Source organism: Erinaceus europaeus, chromosome X (genome assembly GCF_950295315.1).
Source record: "Erinaceus europaeus chromosome X, mEriEur2.1, whole genome shotgun sequence".
In the NCBI taxonomy this organism is placed as follows: domain Eukaryota; kingdom Metazoa; phylum Chordata; class Mammalia; order Eulipotyphla; family Erinaceidae; genus Erinaceus; species Erinaceus europaeus.
Window position 1 is genome coordinate 82,280,290 of NC_080185.1, and position 15,087 is coordinate 82,295,376.

A 15,087-nucleotide genomic window follows, 5' to 3' on the forward strand; every position below is an offset into this window, starting at 1 on the left:
ACACAAGTAAGGCTGCACCCTCAGAGTACATCCTGACCATGCTTTAGATTGTAAGGGAGGAAGCTAAATGTCAAAACTTGCCTTTCTATTTAAAAATAGCCCTATTGAAAAGCTCTTTGGCGGGGGGGGGGGGGGGGGGGGGGGTGTCGGGCGGTAGCCTATGGGGTTAAGCGCACATGGCTCCAAGCACAAGGACCAGCTTAAAGATCCTGGTTCCAGCCCCCGGCTCCCCACCTGCAGGAGAGTCACTTCACTGTCTTTCTCTTTCCCCTCTCTGTCTTCCCCTCTTCTCTCCATTTCGCTCTGTCCTATCCAACAACAATAATAACCACAACAATGATAAAAAAACAACCAAGAGCAACAAAAACAAAAAGAAAGAAAGAGAGAAAGAAAGAAAAGCTCTTCTAGTGTGTATCTTCACTAGTTTTATATTGAAATGTCTGTCCTCAGGACTCAACTTTATTCCTTGGTGTTACACAGATCTATTCTTCCTGGGAGATCTGAAGTGCCCAGGTTCCACTAAAACTTCTTATAAACTTTTTACTTCACTTTATAAGATGCTACCCCACCACATTTCCTCCTGGTCTGTATTTAACCCTTGTTTTCATCAGTCTTGGGTTTCTTTACCATATATCTGAATTCTATTCAGGTTATTTACTTCAAATTCCAGTTTCTACCTTCTTCACATCAGTCCCCTGATCCTTTAGTTCCTCTCAAACATTGATTTGTGTGATGCTTTCTCTGATAGATTGTATGCACCACTTCATGAGTGTGTCTGACTGTTAATTTTGTACTTCTTGTAAAGGTCACAGTATCACAACATCAGTTTTCTAGACTGCAGAAGTGACCAGTTTAAATCTGAGTTTTTGTTTGAAAGTGACTGGTCATGAACCTTTTTTTTATTCTCTTATTTGTTGATAACTGAGTAGAAGTATATCCTGAGTATCTCTTATGAGTTATGACATCACATACCCCTACTTCAGGGATATTGGGTACAACATAATGCAATGAAGTAGTGGAAAGAAAATGTGAGAGATGTGGTTAGAATATTTGACATCTAAGGACAGTTTTGCTATGAATTTATTCTGTGAAAACTGTGAGGCCTTAGTTAAGTCTCATTCCTTCTCTAGATTTGCTTCCTTCTCTGTAATAAGAAAGGACTGAATTTCTGGGTCTTTAAAGTTTCTTCCCATTCCGACATTACTGGAGGGGGGGGGGAGATGTATGGTAAGAATGGAAACAGACTCCTGAAGACAATGGATAAGTCTAGAGGAGTTGCATACATTTTGATCTTACATTCGCACCCAAGAGACAGTCATATTCCTTGCTCCTTTGTCTTCCCAGCTCACTAGTGTCCATGAGTCAATGTGTCAAAATTAATTCACATGTGCTAGGGTAAACAGTTTTTCCTGTCCAAACCATTTCCTTATGCCAGTACTTGCCTTTTGCACCACCTGCGCTTAACCCACTGAGCCCACCTCCCTCAAACCATTTCCTTAAGGTTAAGAAATAGTCCAATAAAAGTGCAGAACTCCCCAGAAGTCACAACACAGGCATGGCAATGATAATCAGTCATCTTCCTTAACTTGTCATGATTCTTTTTTATACATGAAGTTAGAATAATTCACTAATTCCCTCATTCTTGTTCATCTGGACCCAAGAAAGACTTGAAACAAGTCTCACTGGTTTAACAGTTTAAACCCAATGTCCAAATCCAATCAATTTACAAATTTGAATAATTATTTTAGACTAAAACTGAAACCTATGCATTTAAAAAACTCTAGCCATTCATTCTATTTTCCTCTGACATATCAAATAAATAGTGATTTGTAGGATTATAAATTAACAGGATTATAGATTAACACCATCCCCAACACCAAAGATCTGTGTCCCTATACCTCTTCCCCTACAGTGGAGCTGAAAATGAGCCTCTGCCCGCACCCAGTCTTTTATTTTGGTGCAATACTCCAAACCCAGCCTAAATAGTGCTTTGTATCTCCCTTTCTATTCTTTGCTCTCAACTTCTGTCTATGGTATCATCCCATATTCATCCTTTTGTTTCTGCCTTATCTCACTTAACAGAATTCCTTCCAGCTCCATCCAAGATGAGAAGATGATGAATTGATTATTCTTAATGGCTGAGTAGTATTCCAGTGTGTATATATACCACAACTTTCTTAGCCACTCATCTATTATTAGACACCTGGGTTGCTTCAAGGTTTTGGCTATTACAAATTGTGCTTCTGTGAATACACAGATTTTTTTTTATGGGAGTGTTTGACTTCTTAGGATATATCTCTATGAAAGAAATTGCTGGATCATATGGGTGAGGTACATTTCTAGACTTGTGAGGGCTCTCCAGATTGCCTTCCACAGGGACCAGACCAATTTACATTCCAGCCAGCACTGAAGGAGGGTTCCCTTATCCCCACTACCTCTCCAACATTTCTTGTTACTACCTTTTCTTTCATATGGCATTCTCACAGGGGCGAAGTGGTATCTAATTGTTGTCTTTATTTGTATTTCTCTGACAATGACTTGGAGCATTCCTTCGTATGTCTGTTGGCTTTTTGTATCTCTTCTTTAGTGAATATTCTGTTCATATCGTCTCCCCATTTTTGGATGGGGTCATTTATTGTTGATGTTCAGTTTGGTGAGCTCTTTTTAAAAATTTTATTAGTGATTTAATATTGATTTACAAAATTACATGTCATGGGGCCAAGCGATGGCACACCTGGTTCAGTACAAGGAACCAGATCAAGCCCCTGATCCCCACCTACAGGGGGAAAAGTTCACAAGTAGTGAAGCAGGGCTGCAGGGGTCTCTCATTGTCTCCCTCTCTATCTCCCTCTCCCCTCCCAATTTTTCTCTGTCTTTATCCAATAATAAATAATAAAATTATCAAAAAACAAACAAAATTATATGTCAGCAGGGGTATAATGCTACACCATTCCCACCACCAGAGTTCTGAATCTTCAGTCTCCCCACTCAAACCCCTCAGTTCCCCTAAGTTTCTAGACATGGGCCAACCATCATATCTACCACTATCTGCCTACATTTACATAATTGCCACCTTTTTCTTCCAGATCCAATTCTCTCTTCCCCTCCAAGCCACCCATGACCCCAATACTACCTCTGTACATACCTCTCCTTTTCCTCCTCTTTCTCCGGGTACTAATGGAGCTGGAGTTGAGAGCACTCTTATCTTCTTCTTCCTATCACTTCCCCCCACTGAAAGTATGAATCACGGTTGTTTTGGGGGTGCAGAATGTAAGAATTCTGGCATCTGTAATTCCTTCCTATATCTGGTTTCTGTTACTTAGATGTGCTGTCTAACGTAGATATAGGTAATCTCATGTGTAAAGAAAGATCTCATCGGATTACGAGAGTTGTGAGGTTGACTTCTCAGGCTCAGTATCTCTGGTTGCAGTCCACAGTAAAAATTCAGTAACAGCATCATGTGGGATGGTAGCACCAGTAACAATTTGGTTGAAGTCGACAGAGGTGGTTTTGCATTAAGGAATCACAGAGAAGAAATATTAAGAAGTATGGGCATAGTCCTAGAGGTACCAGGACTAGGAGAAATGAAGATCATAAAGAGAATGTAAGGGGTTTCTTGTAGTCTTAGAAAGAGTGTAGAATGGGAGTCAGGCAGTAGTGCAGATGGTTAAGTGCACGTGGCACAAAGCATGAGGACTGGAGTAAGGATCCCCATTCGAGCCCCTGGCTCCCCACCTGCAGGGAAGTCACTTCACAACTGGTGAAGCAAGTCTGCAGGTATCTATCTTTCTCTCCCCCTCTCTGTCTTTCCCTCCTCTCTCCATTTCTCTCTGTTCTATCCAACAATGATGACATCAATAACAATAATAACCACAACAATAAAACAACAAGGGCAACAAAAGGGAATAAATAAATAAATAAATAAATAAAATTAAAAAGAAAGAGTGTAGAATATCAATAAATTATTATTATTATCATTATTATTATAACCAAGTTAGCTGAGGGGTTTATTTTCTATGATAATCTAATGGTTAGTATCTATAGTAGTATACTAAACTTCACTATGCTTTGTACCCTATTAGTGGTATCTAAACATCTTTGTATTTTAGATACTTACAGGGCCAAATGGTCTAGATCTGTCTGGCTTAAAGTTGTAGTTGACTTAGATGTTTGAAGAGTTATAGTTGAAGATACATTTTTAGAGCTCCTTGAACAATTTAAGCCCATTTTCAGAGTTCGATCATCCTGAAGATCTAAAATATGTTTAGGCAAAAGCAAATATTTGTATATAGGGCTATGGTCTAGGCAGTCAGAGAACTTGAAGTAGTAAATTTATTCCCCCCAACATGTCATATTAATAGTAATTTATGAGAATATAAATCAATAGGATTAAAATTTCACACCTTTCCTGCCACCAAAATCTGTGCCATCCCCTCTCCCCTCTAGGTAATCACTATAGTTTTCCACAGTCTAAATATGGGTTGCATTTTGCTTGGTTGTTTGTTTCAAGTATGTGTGTTCAGTTCTATACATGCCACATGAGTGAAACCATCCTGTGATATTCCTTTACTTCTTTGCTTACTTCACTAAGCATAATGATTTCAAGTTCCATCCATTTTATCCCAAATGATATAAAATTATCTTTTATATTGTTGAGTATTACTCCAATGAGTACATGTCCCATAACTTTTTTATCCAATCATCTGTCAAAGGGCATTCTGGTTGCTTCCAAAATTTGGATATTGTGTATAATGCAGCTATTAACATGAGTGTTTATTTATTTTGGATAAATGCCTATGAGTGGAAATGTTGGATTATAAGGTATTTCCATCTGTATTTGCTTAAGGATTCACCATACTGTGCTCCATACTGATTGTACCAGTTTGTATTCCCACCAGCAGTATAAGAGAGTTCCTTTCTCTCCACATACCTTCCAACATTTATTGTCTCCTGTTTTGCTGATGAAGGCCATTCTCGCAAGTGTGAGGTGGTATCTCAATGTGATTTTAATTTGCATTTCTCTGGTGATGAGTGAATTGGAGCATTTCTGCCTGTCTAAGAGCTGTGCATATCACTTCTTTTTTATTTATTTAAATATTTATTTATTCGCTTTTGTTGCCCTTGTTTCATTGTTATAGTTATTATTGTTGTTGTTATTTATGTCATCGTTGTTGGATAGGACAGAGATAAATGGAGAGAGGAGGGGAAGACAGAGAGGGGAGAGAAAGATAGACACTTGCTGACCTGCTTCACCGGTTGTGAAGTGACTCCCCTGCAGGTGGGGAGCTAGGGACTCTAACCAGGATCTTTACACAGGTCCTTGTGCTTTGAGCCACAAGCACTTAACCCAGTGTGCTACCATCCAACTCCCTCATATCACTTCTTTAGAGAACTGTCTATTCATAAATTCTGCCCACATTTGTATTAGGTTTTTTTTTTCTTTTTGTTGAGCTATATGACTTCTTTATAGATGTTTCATATCAGCCACTTTTCTGAAGTATGGTGTGTGACTATGTTCTCCCATAGCTAGGTTTCCTGTTTTATTCTTACAGAATTTTCTTTTGATGTATAGAAGCTTTTTGGGAGTTGGGCAGTAGTGAAGCGGGTTAAGTGCACGTGGCGCAAAGCGCAAGGACCAGCATAAGGATCCGAGTTCGAGCCCTCAGCTCCCCACCTATAGGGGAGTAGCTTCACAGGTGGTGAGGCAGGTCTACAGGTGTCTATCTTTCTCTCCCCCCTCTGTCTTCCCCTCCTCTCTCCATTTCTCTCTGTCCTATCTAAAAACAACTACATCAATTACAACAACAATAAAAGACAACAAGGGCAACAAAAGGGAAATAAATAAAAATTTTAAAAAGAAGAAGCTTTTTAATTTGGTATAGTTCCATTTACTCAATCTTGTTTTTGTTTTCCTTGTCCATGAGGTGAAGTTTCCATATATGCCTTTAGTGTTAATGCCATGAAATTTTTCACCAGTATGTTCTTCTGTGTATACTTTCAGGTCTAATATCAATATCTTTGATCCATTTTGAGTTAATATTGGTATATGGTGTTAATTGATGGTCTAGTTTCATTTCCTTGCATGTGGCTGTCCAATTCTGCCAACACCATTTACTAGAGACCTTCTTTTCCCCAAATGGCAGATTTAGCCCATTTGTCATATATGAGTTGCCTGTACATATGTGGACTGAGTTCTTGTCGCTTGACATGGTGGCGGGATGTGATGGAGAGAGAATCCAAGCGCAGAGGGAACAAAAATCTTTATTGTTGGGTCAGACGGGTGGTTCAGGCCACGTGGAGCCAGCCAAAAAATGGCTGTACCCTGCTACGTCACCACCAAGCAAGAGAGAGTGAGTGAGGGGAAGGAGAGTAGGCGGGCTTTTTAGGTCAACACCCTGGAGTGACATGTCAGGACAGGATTGGTTGGGAAAAGTCCTGAAAGTACCATAATACTCTGTGTAGAGTGGCAGAGCCTTGAGGAGACATCTGCACAGCATCTCCCCCTTTTCTTTTATATCTAATTGACACAGTAAGGAAATGTATAGATTGGAGCAGGCTGAAATGTTTTTAAGGAATGCCATGTTCAGGTGGGAAGATGTAGAACATTTTTGTGGGGGAGGGAAGGCTTAAATGGCCGCCAACCTTGTGAGATTCATGTGTCCCCCCTGTGCTTAACCCCTCTTTAGAGACAGAGACTTACCTGGAGGGACTCATCTCATAGGTTAAACTTTGCCAGGCTCAACCATCTCCTCACAGTATTTCTACATCTTACTCTATCTTTCTATCTAGTCATCGCATTAAGATGGTTCAATGTCTGTAAAAGACTCTATCTGTGACAGAGGAATAGTAGGGGTGAGCAGAAACCTTTTGGGCATAAACCTGAATGATATAACAAAACAGGAAGGGACAAGTAGGGGAGCAGTAAGGGCCAGTGTGATGTCAAGGGAAGGCTTGTTGAGCAAAGGAACGTTTCCTGTCTCGGGGGGGAAGGGTTCATAATGAGGGGCCATTTCCTGCCTCAAAGGGCAGGACCTATAGGCGGGAGGGCATGGCCTGCCAAGCAGAGGGGCTATTTGGCATTTTATAGTCCTCAAGGCAACAGTTTGTAAAGTCTATGAACTACTCAGTGTCAGTCTTTGAAAAGCCAGCAGTGTGAAGGGAAGGAAGCTGCTGTAAAAAATTGTGTAAAGTGTCCAAAGGGTAAACCAGCAAGTCCAAAAGAAGTGTCAGTCCAAAGTAGGCAAGTAGGGGGAGAAATGCCAGGGGATGAAACCCTGCGTGAGGAAGGTCAGCTGCTGGAATTCCGCTTTTCTGTAGAGAGTGAGCTGGAACTGCCAAAAGGTGACAGGCAAAGCAGAAGCAGGAAGGGCAGACTGGCAGTAAAAAAGCTCTGTCCTTGGAGTCTGTGAATCAGGTTCTTCAGGTCGCGTCAGGTGACATCCAGGGTTTTTTTGGGGGGGTGCCACTGTAGTCATGCCATCTAGTGGGTGATGTCAGGGTGTGCAGGGGTCCAGATGGCTTTTCCCAGGATTCCTGTGAAAGAAGCACAAACAATCTGCTTCCCGTGGTTAGCAGGGCATCTGATTTGAATTTTTTATAGAAGGAGAGGTTTGGTGCCTTAGCCAACTGAATATTGGGGGATATATATTCCCTTATTTATTTATTATTTATTTATTTATTTTTACTTAATTGAGCTTAGGCATTTGGCGGGCCTATAGTGGCAAGACGAGATACACCAGTTAAGTGTAGAAGAATATGTGAATGTTGTTAATTCACATAATTTTTGTATGGAGGAACTTTTTATAGTTTAATACCTTACCATATGAACAGATGATTCTTCATGTGAAGGCTTGATAGCTGTAATCACTTACTGGTGAAAAAAAAAAAAACTTGTAACAAGTTAGAGGTTTACTATAATTGATAACTCAGTGATTATAATTGGTTTAAGTATCTTTATGCTTTTGTTTAAAGGTCATCTAATGTGACCTCTTGTAGCAGTCTCTACAGCAGGATCTTCAGACCAATTTTAGTTGAAATATATATTGATTTTTTAACCATTTTACTTTGGACTATAAACAGACTCCGGTTACATAGAGAGTTAACACATGTTAGTGACAATGGTTTTAACATTTACAGTGTCATATTGATGCCAGGTTTGTTGTGGATTAATTTACACAAGATAGCTTACAGGGCACTTTTGGGGGCCCTCAAAAAGCACCCTGTATAGAGAATTTTTATTTTAGTTTTGGGGATGTATTGTCATGTTAAATATTTAGACTTTACCTTAAATAGTTAGTTACTTTTAGCAAATTCATTTTACCTTGTCTGGTAATAATGTACCTTCAAGGTAACACTTTTAACCGTTAAGTTAGTGTTTACCAAACTCAAAACATACCCATAAACATTTAGTTATAACACACTGGAGGAGAAAAACTTTTGTAATGAAAACATATCATTTTAAAAACAAATTTAGATCCGTCTTTACTCACACAGTTTAAGACTAAGCACTTTTATATATACCAAGACTTATATATAAAAAATCAAAAGAGAGAAAAAAAATTTTGGAATGTTTCTGGACGTCTCCAGAGACCTTGGCTGTGTCCAATATTTTTATATAAAGTCAATTAAGTTTTAGAGTACTCTAAGCAGATGGGTCATACAAAAATTTTTGGTCATTCAACACACTCACAAAACACAACTGGCCAGTCATAACATAAGACATCCAGAGAAGGGTAGGATAGAGGGCTCTATGAGCCAGATTTTCCAGATTCTGCCATGTCGTATTATGGATCCTGGGATGCATCCTGTATCTAGTCCTCTTGTAGTATTTCTTGTTCTTCAGGGATAGCAGCGCCATCATGCGGGAATTGTCGGACATGGCAGGCAGGAACCCAGACAGGTTGGGGTAATTTTGTGGAAAAACACATGCAAAATCCCTCCCCATGGTCAATAGGGGGTCAGGCCCTTTCCAAATTTTATCGAGTGGGTCTTTCCATTTGACCTTAATAGCTGGGAGGGTAGATGGTGTTTGCCAGTGAAGAATAATAGGAAGTAGGTCAGAGTTATTGTAAATATTAGAGATTTAATGTAGTTAAGGCTTTTGCTAGCTGGATATTGGGGGGTACATTCCTCCTTTATCTTTGTTTAATTGAGCCATAAGGGTTTGATGGGCCCTATCGACAATGCCTTGTCCCTGTGGATTATAGGGAATGCCTGTGGTATGAGTAATGTTCCAGAGGGAACAAAAATCTTTAAATTGTTTGCTGGTAAACACCAGTCCACAGTCAGTTTTCAGCTGAAGAGGTAAACCCATCACAGCAAAACAGGAGAGCATATGGCTTTTAAGCTTTTTAGCGCTTTCTCCTATCTGAGCTGTAGCCCACATAAATTAAGAAAAGGTATCAATTGAGACAAACACATATTTTTGTTTGCCAAAGTTTGGTATGTGGGTGACATCGATTTGCCAAAGAGCATTGGCTTTTAAGCCTCGGGGGTTAACCCCAAGAGTTTGAATAGCAGGTGTTTTTATGATACTTGCACAGGAAGAACATGTAGCAAAGATATGTTTCAACTGTGGTAAAGGAACATCAGGAAATCGAGCTTGAAGGCCTTTAAGATTAACATGGGTTAGGGAATGAAAGTCAGCAGGATCAGAGACAGAGACTAGCAGAGTTCCTGAGGAGGCAAGGCAATCAGCTGCAGCATTCCCTTCGGACAGGGAATCAGGAAGAGGGATGTGGGAACGAAGGTGTTGAATATACAGTGGTTGGGTTCAAGAACAGAGCATAGAGGCGATTTGAATCAAGAGTGGGGAAAGTGGGTTGTCATCAGTTCTCACATAAGAACGAGCAAGCCATGGAAGTAAGTTAACAGTATACACCCTGTCAGAAAAAAGGTTGAAGGATTCTGGTACAGCTTTTAATGCAAGGAAAACAGCATAAAGTCCTTTGTACTGAGGGGAATTCTCAGGAAGCTCAGTAAAGAGAGGTCTAGGGGGATTGTTTGTCTGGGTAATATATAAGGGCAGCAGATCCCTTTATTCCACCATCAGTGAAGACTGTAGGAGCAGAAGGGATGGGATCTCGAGAGAAAAGCTTAGGTACTAGTAGAAGCAAAAGAGGTAAAGAAGCTATCAATTTATTAGAAGGAAAATGGTTATCTATTTGTCCTGGAAACCCCATGAAGCTTATAGCAAAATGGGAATGGTGGCATATAAGCCATTCTGTATCTGTGAGAGAAAAAGGACCTAAGACCTGCACAGAACTTTTTCTTCCTTGGTGAACCATGAATGATAACGTGTTTATCTCAGTGAGGGGTCTTGGAACTCTGCCTACTGGCGTGTGAAGCCATTTGAGAACCCCATGGTTCTGGCACAGTTTCCCCACTACTGTGGGGCTGCAGTTAAAGATTAGAAGGTTTATCGGAGAGGAGGGGGAGAATCTAACAAGGTGCATGTCCTGGAGGGCCTGGTTAACCCTTTCCAGTGCCAAGGAGGCCTCGGGAGTTAACATACGTTTTGAGGAGGGCTGTTTGTTTCCTTTTAACAGGTCAAACAGTGGTTGGAGGCAGCTAATAGGCAGATAAAGATACTGCCTAAGCCAATTGAATTTTCCAAGAAAACTTTGTAAAGAAGCAAGAGTAAGGTTGGAAGGAAAAGTAACACTAGGTTTTAATGGACGAATTTGCATTAGAGAAATCTCTGAACCTAGGACAGATATTGGAGGAATTAGCTGTATCTTTTCATGAGCTACATTAAGGCCGCTTTTCTTTAAGACAGGAATGAGAAAATCACATAGGGCGCAGGGATCTGTATCTAATTCTCCCTATAGTAAGACGTCATCCATGTAATGAAAAACCTTAAGGCCCTTATGAATATATGGGGAAAGGGCAGATTTAACAGCCTCTTGACAAATTGTAGGACTATGGGCCGTGCCCTGGGGCAGTACCACCCATTCAAATCTATCAGCAGGGCTGGCATTATTAATAGAAGGAACAGAGAAGGCAAAACGCTTACAATCTTGTGGATGCAAGGGAATAGAGAAAAAAATAATACAGTATATAAATAGCTATGATTGGAATTCCCATGGGAATTGCAGAAGCAAGAGGCTAACCCCTTTGGGGGGAGCCCCAAACCTGCATGGTTTTATGTACCACACGGAGATCTTGGAGGAGGTGCCATTTTCCCGAGCACTTTTTAATCACAAAGACAGGAGTATTCCATGGGCTTCGGGAATGACGAATGTGTCCCAAGGACAACTGCTCTCAGACGAGCTCTTTTAAAATTTCTAGCTAATGCCTAGGCAAACGCCACTGTTCCACCCAGACAGGCTCATTAGAAAGCCAGTCTAATCTCAAAGTTTTTCAAAACACAAACTGAATCTTTTTAATATATAGACTGTGTAATTGATATGCAGACTCTCTCAAAAGCCTAGACCAAATTGATCAGAAGCAACCAATAGCACAGCTATACAGAAGATACAGGGTACTGTACAGCAAACCCTAACAAGAGGACTTTTCAAAGTTAACCCAATTACCAATTAATGTGATGATAACATTAACTATCAATTGTCTTTTTGAACCCTAAGACAGCAGGAACCTCACATCTCCAATATAGAGCCTCTACTTCCCCCAGTCCTGGAACCCTTGGACAGGGCCCACTCTCCCATATGACTCTCCTAATCCATATCAAATAATATTGCATCTGCCGATCACAACCTAACCAAAACGATTGCCACCTCAACATGCTTCACTTCAGACTGTGTCCAGAGACTTCACGTGTGGAATGACAACCCTTCAGCTTCATTACTCGGGTGAGACCTTTCCTTTCATAGTATACTCTAATTCCATCTCAGGTGGTTCACTTTCTAACAAAGTCCCATAACCTAGATATACACCAGTTTCTGTGAGAGAAAGCATATGTTCACACGTATCTGTAAACTACTGCAAAATATATACCTGAAAGTAGAAGTACACTAGAGTTTGCAATGAGTACCCCTCCTAACACTTCCTCTCCACTATTCCAAGCTTTGGGTCCATGATTGCTCAACAATTTGTTTGGCTTCGCACGTTAACTCTCTTTTCAGTCACCAGGTTCCAGATGCCATCAGGATGCCGGCCAGGCTTCCCTAGACTGAAGATCCCACCAATATGTCCTGGATCTCAGCTTCCCCAGAGACCCACCCTAATAGGGAAAGAGAGAGGCAGACTGGGAGTATGGACCGACCAGTCAACGCCCATGTTCAGCAGGGAAGCAATTACAGAAGCCAGACCTTTTACCTTCTGCAACCCACAATGACCTTGGTTCCATGCTCCAAGAGGGTTGGAGAACGGGAAAGCTATCAGGGGAGGGGGTGGGATATGGAGATTGGGTGGTGGGAATTATGTGGAATTGTACCCCTCCTACCCTATTGTTACCCTATTGTTATTGTTTTGTTAATCCTTTCTTAAATAAAAAAAATTTAAAAAAAAGAAAGCCAGTCTAGGCAGGGAGTTTAGTTATGAACAGTGGCAGTTAGTATTGGGGGTGCTGATTAGACCTAGTTTCGCAGGAGCGGGTGTTATGCTCTGCAGAGGCATCTGTGGATATCCTAACATCAAGACATTCCAGAAGATCCCTGCCCAGTAGGTTGGTGCTAATATCAGCTACCAAAGGGCGGAAGTGTCCGGTAGTCCCTTCAGGGTCTTCCCACATGAGTGAATCTCTTGTTTGAAAGGCTTGGGTCAACCCTCCAACTCCGTGTAAACGGGGTCCTCGGAGGAGTTCCCAATTTTGGGGAAGCTTTGCTTGCCTTAAAATCATCTTTTCTGCCCCCCATGTCAATCAAACATTTAAAAGGAATATTGCCAATCCTTACTGTCATAGTTGGGTGACTTCATTCTAAAAAAGGAGTGGTCCACAAAATCTCAGGCCCTGAATTTGTACCATTCAGGGGCATGCCATCTTTATGAAACTTGGACCAACAATCTCTCCTCCAATGAAAACCTTTCTGACATCTAGGACAAGGTGTTCGTGGCCTCTGGCTCCCTGACTGAAGGCGGGGTTGCCCTAACTGGAGGTGTGGTTGTCCTAATTGGAGGCAGGGTCGCGGCTTATCTGGACATTGGTTACGCCAATGCCCTTGGTGACCGCACTGAAAGCAGGCCCTGTTTTGATTATGTGGGGTAACTGCACAAGCCTGTGTCATAATGGGTGCCCCATAAGAGCCTGGTCTAAGTTCCTGTGTCGCTAAAATCCAATTATCTGGGTGTTGGTGTTTAAGACTGAAGCATGCCTGACAGAATTCTGAAATCATGCCATCCCAGACAATAGAACACAGGAGGAGAGAACGGACTTCAGGATTATAAATCTTTCTCTCTAAGGTTGACCACACCCTGGCAATGAAGTTAGCTATGGATTCATCGGTTTCTTGGTGAAGGGAGTTAATGTGGACTGAGGCCTCTCCTGTAGATGGGGTTAACCTCTCCCATGCTTGTGTTGCGCAGATGCATACCTGTTTAAAATAGCCAGTTGGTAACTTGGCTTCTGCATGCTGAATTCCAGTTTTAAACTCTCCCGCTCCAAACAGTGCATCACAATTCCATTCTAGCTGTTTGTGACTATTTTTCTGGGATTGTTTTGAGCATTCATCATGAAAGCATACCTCCCATTGTATGTAGAGGGGGTCTGGGAGCGCAGCAAGAGCTAAGTCCCTCCAATCTTGGGGGTTATTAAGGTGCTGGAAAAAGTCTCATAAAATGGACTTGGTCCATGGGGCATGAAGCCCATCCTCCTTCAATGCCTGCCTGAGTTCTCTGAGTTCCTTGGAGGAGTACAGATGCCACACCTGAGGGTTTTGTTTATTGAGGGCCACATTTACTGGGAAGGTGTGGACTTGGTTTGATGATGAGGTATCGTCGGGGAAGGAGTCATGGAAGTGGAAGCCACTGGAGAAGTGGGTGCCGGAGAAACCGAACACGTCTGCCGAAACAAAACTCTCAGGGAAATCTGCAGAATTAGGGTGGTTAAGCGCTGAGACCATCTCTTTGAATTTTTGTATCTCAGCCTCAAGGTCTCTTAATGATGGGTGGTTTAGGCCATGTGGAGCCAGCCAAAAAAATGGCTGTCACCTGCCTCCTCACCACCAGGCAAGAGAGAGTGAGCAAGGGAAGGGAGAGTAGGCGGACTTTTTAGGTCAACAACCCGGAGTGACGTGTCAGGACAGGATTGGTTGGGGAAAGCCCTGAAAGTACCATAATACTCTGTGTAGAGTGGCAGAGCCTTGGGGAGACATCTGCACAGCAAGTTCTGGTTTCTCTCTCTTATTCCATAGACTATTTTAGTCCATATGACTATTTTTGTTACAATAGCACACTGTTTTAACTACTACTGCTTTGTAGTATAGTCTAAAATGAGGTATTGTGCTACCTCCATTTTTCCTCTTTTTCCTTAGGAGTGCTTTTTATATTTATGGATTTTTAAAGTTCCATGTGAATTTTTGAATGAATTGTTCAATTTCCCTGAAATATGTCATTGGGATTTTCATAGGGATTGCATTGAATCTATAGATTGCTTTTAGCAGTTTGCCATTTCAATGATATTTATTCTTCCGATCCATGAGCAGGGGATGTTCTTCCACCACTTTGTGTCATCCCCTATTTTTTATCTTTACTTATTTATTTATTAGTGGATAGAGACAGAGAGAAATTGAGAGAGGACGGGAAGCTAGAGGAGAGAAATAGAGAGACACCTACAGCCCTGCTTCACCACTTGTGAAGCTTTCACCCTGCTGGTGGGGTCCAGGGGCTTGAACCTGGATCTTTGTGCACTGTAATGTGTGTGCTTAACCAGGCTGGGAGTATGGATAAACCAATCAGCATCCATGTTCAGCGGGGAACCAATTACAGCAGCCAGACCTTTAACCTTCTTCATCCCACAATGATCTTGGGTCCATACTCCCAGAGGGTTAAGGAATAGGAAAGCTATCAGGGGAGGGGATGGGATATGGAGGTTTGGTGGTGGGAACTGTGTGAAGTTGTACCCCTCTTATCCTATGGTTTTGTAGTGTTTTCTTTTTGCAAATAAAAAATTTTAAAAAATATTGGGATATT

The 15,087-nt window shown here is 41.4% G+C and overlaps 1 long non-coding RNA gene across 1 annotated transcript in view; it reads right to left on the reverse strand.

Annotated features, from left to right (window-relative positions):
* LOC132535856 (uncharacterized) overlaps positions 1 to 15,087 on the reverse strand; it is a 442,232-nt gene that overhangs the window by 287,187 nt on the left and 139,958 nt on the right. The window lies entirely within an intron of this gene.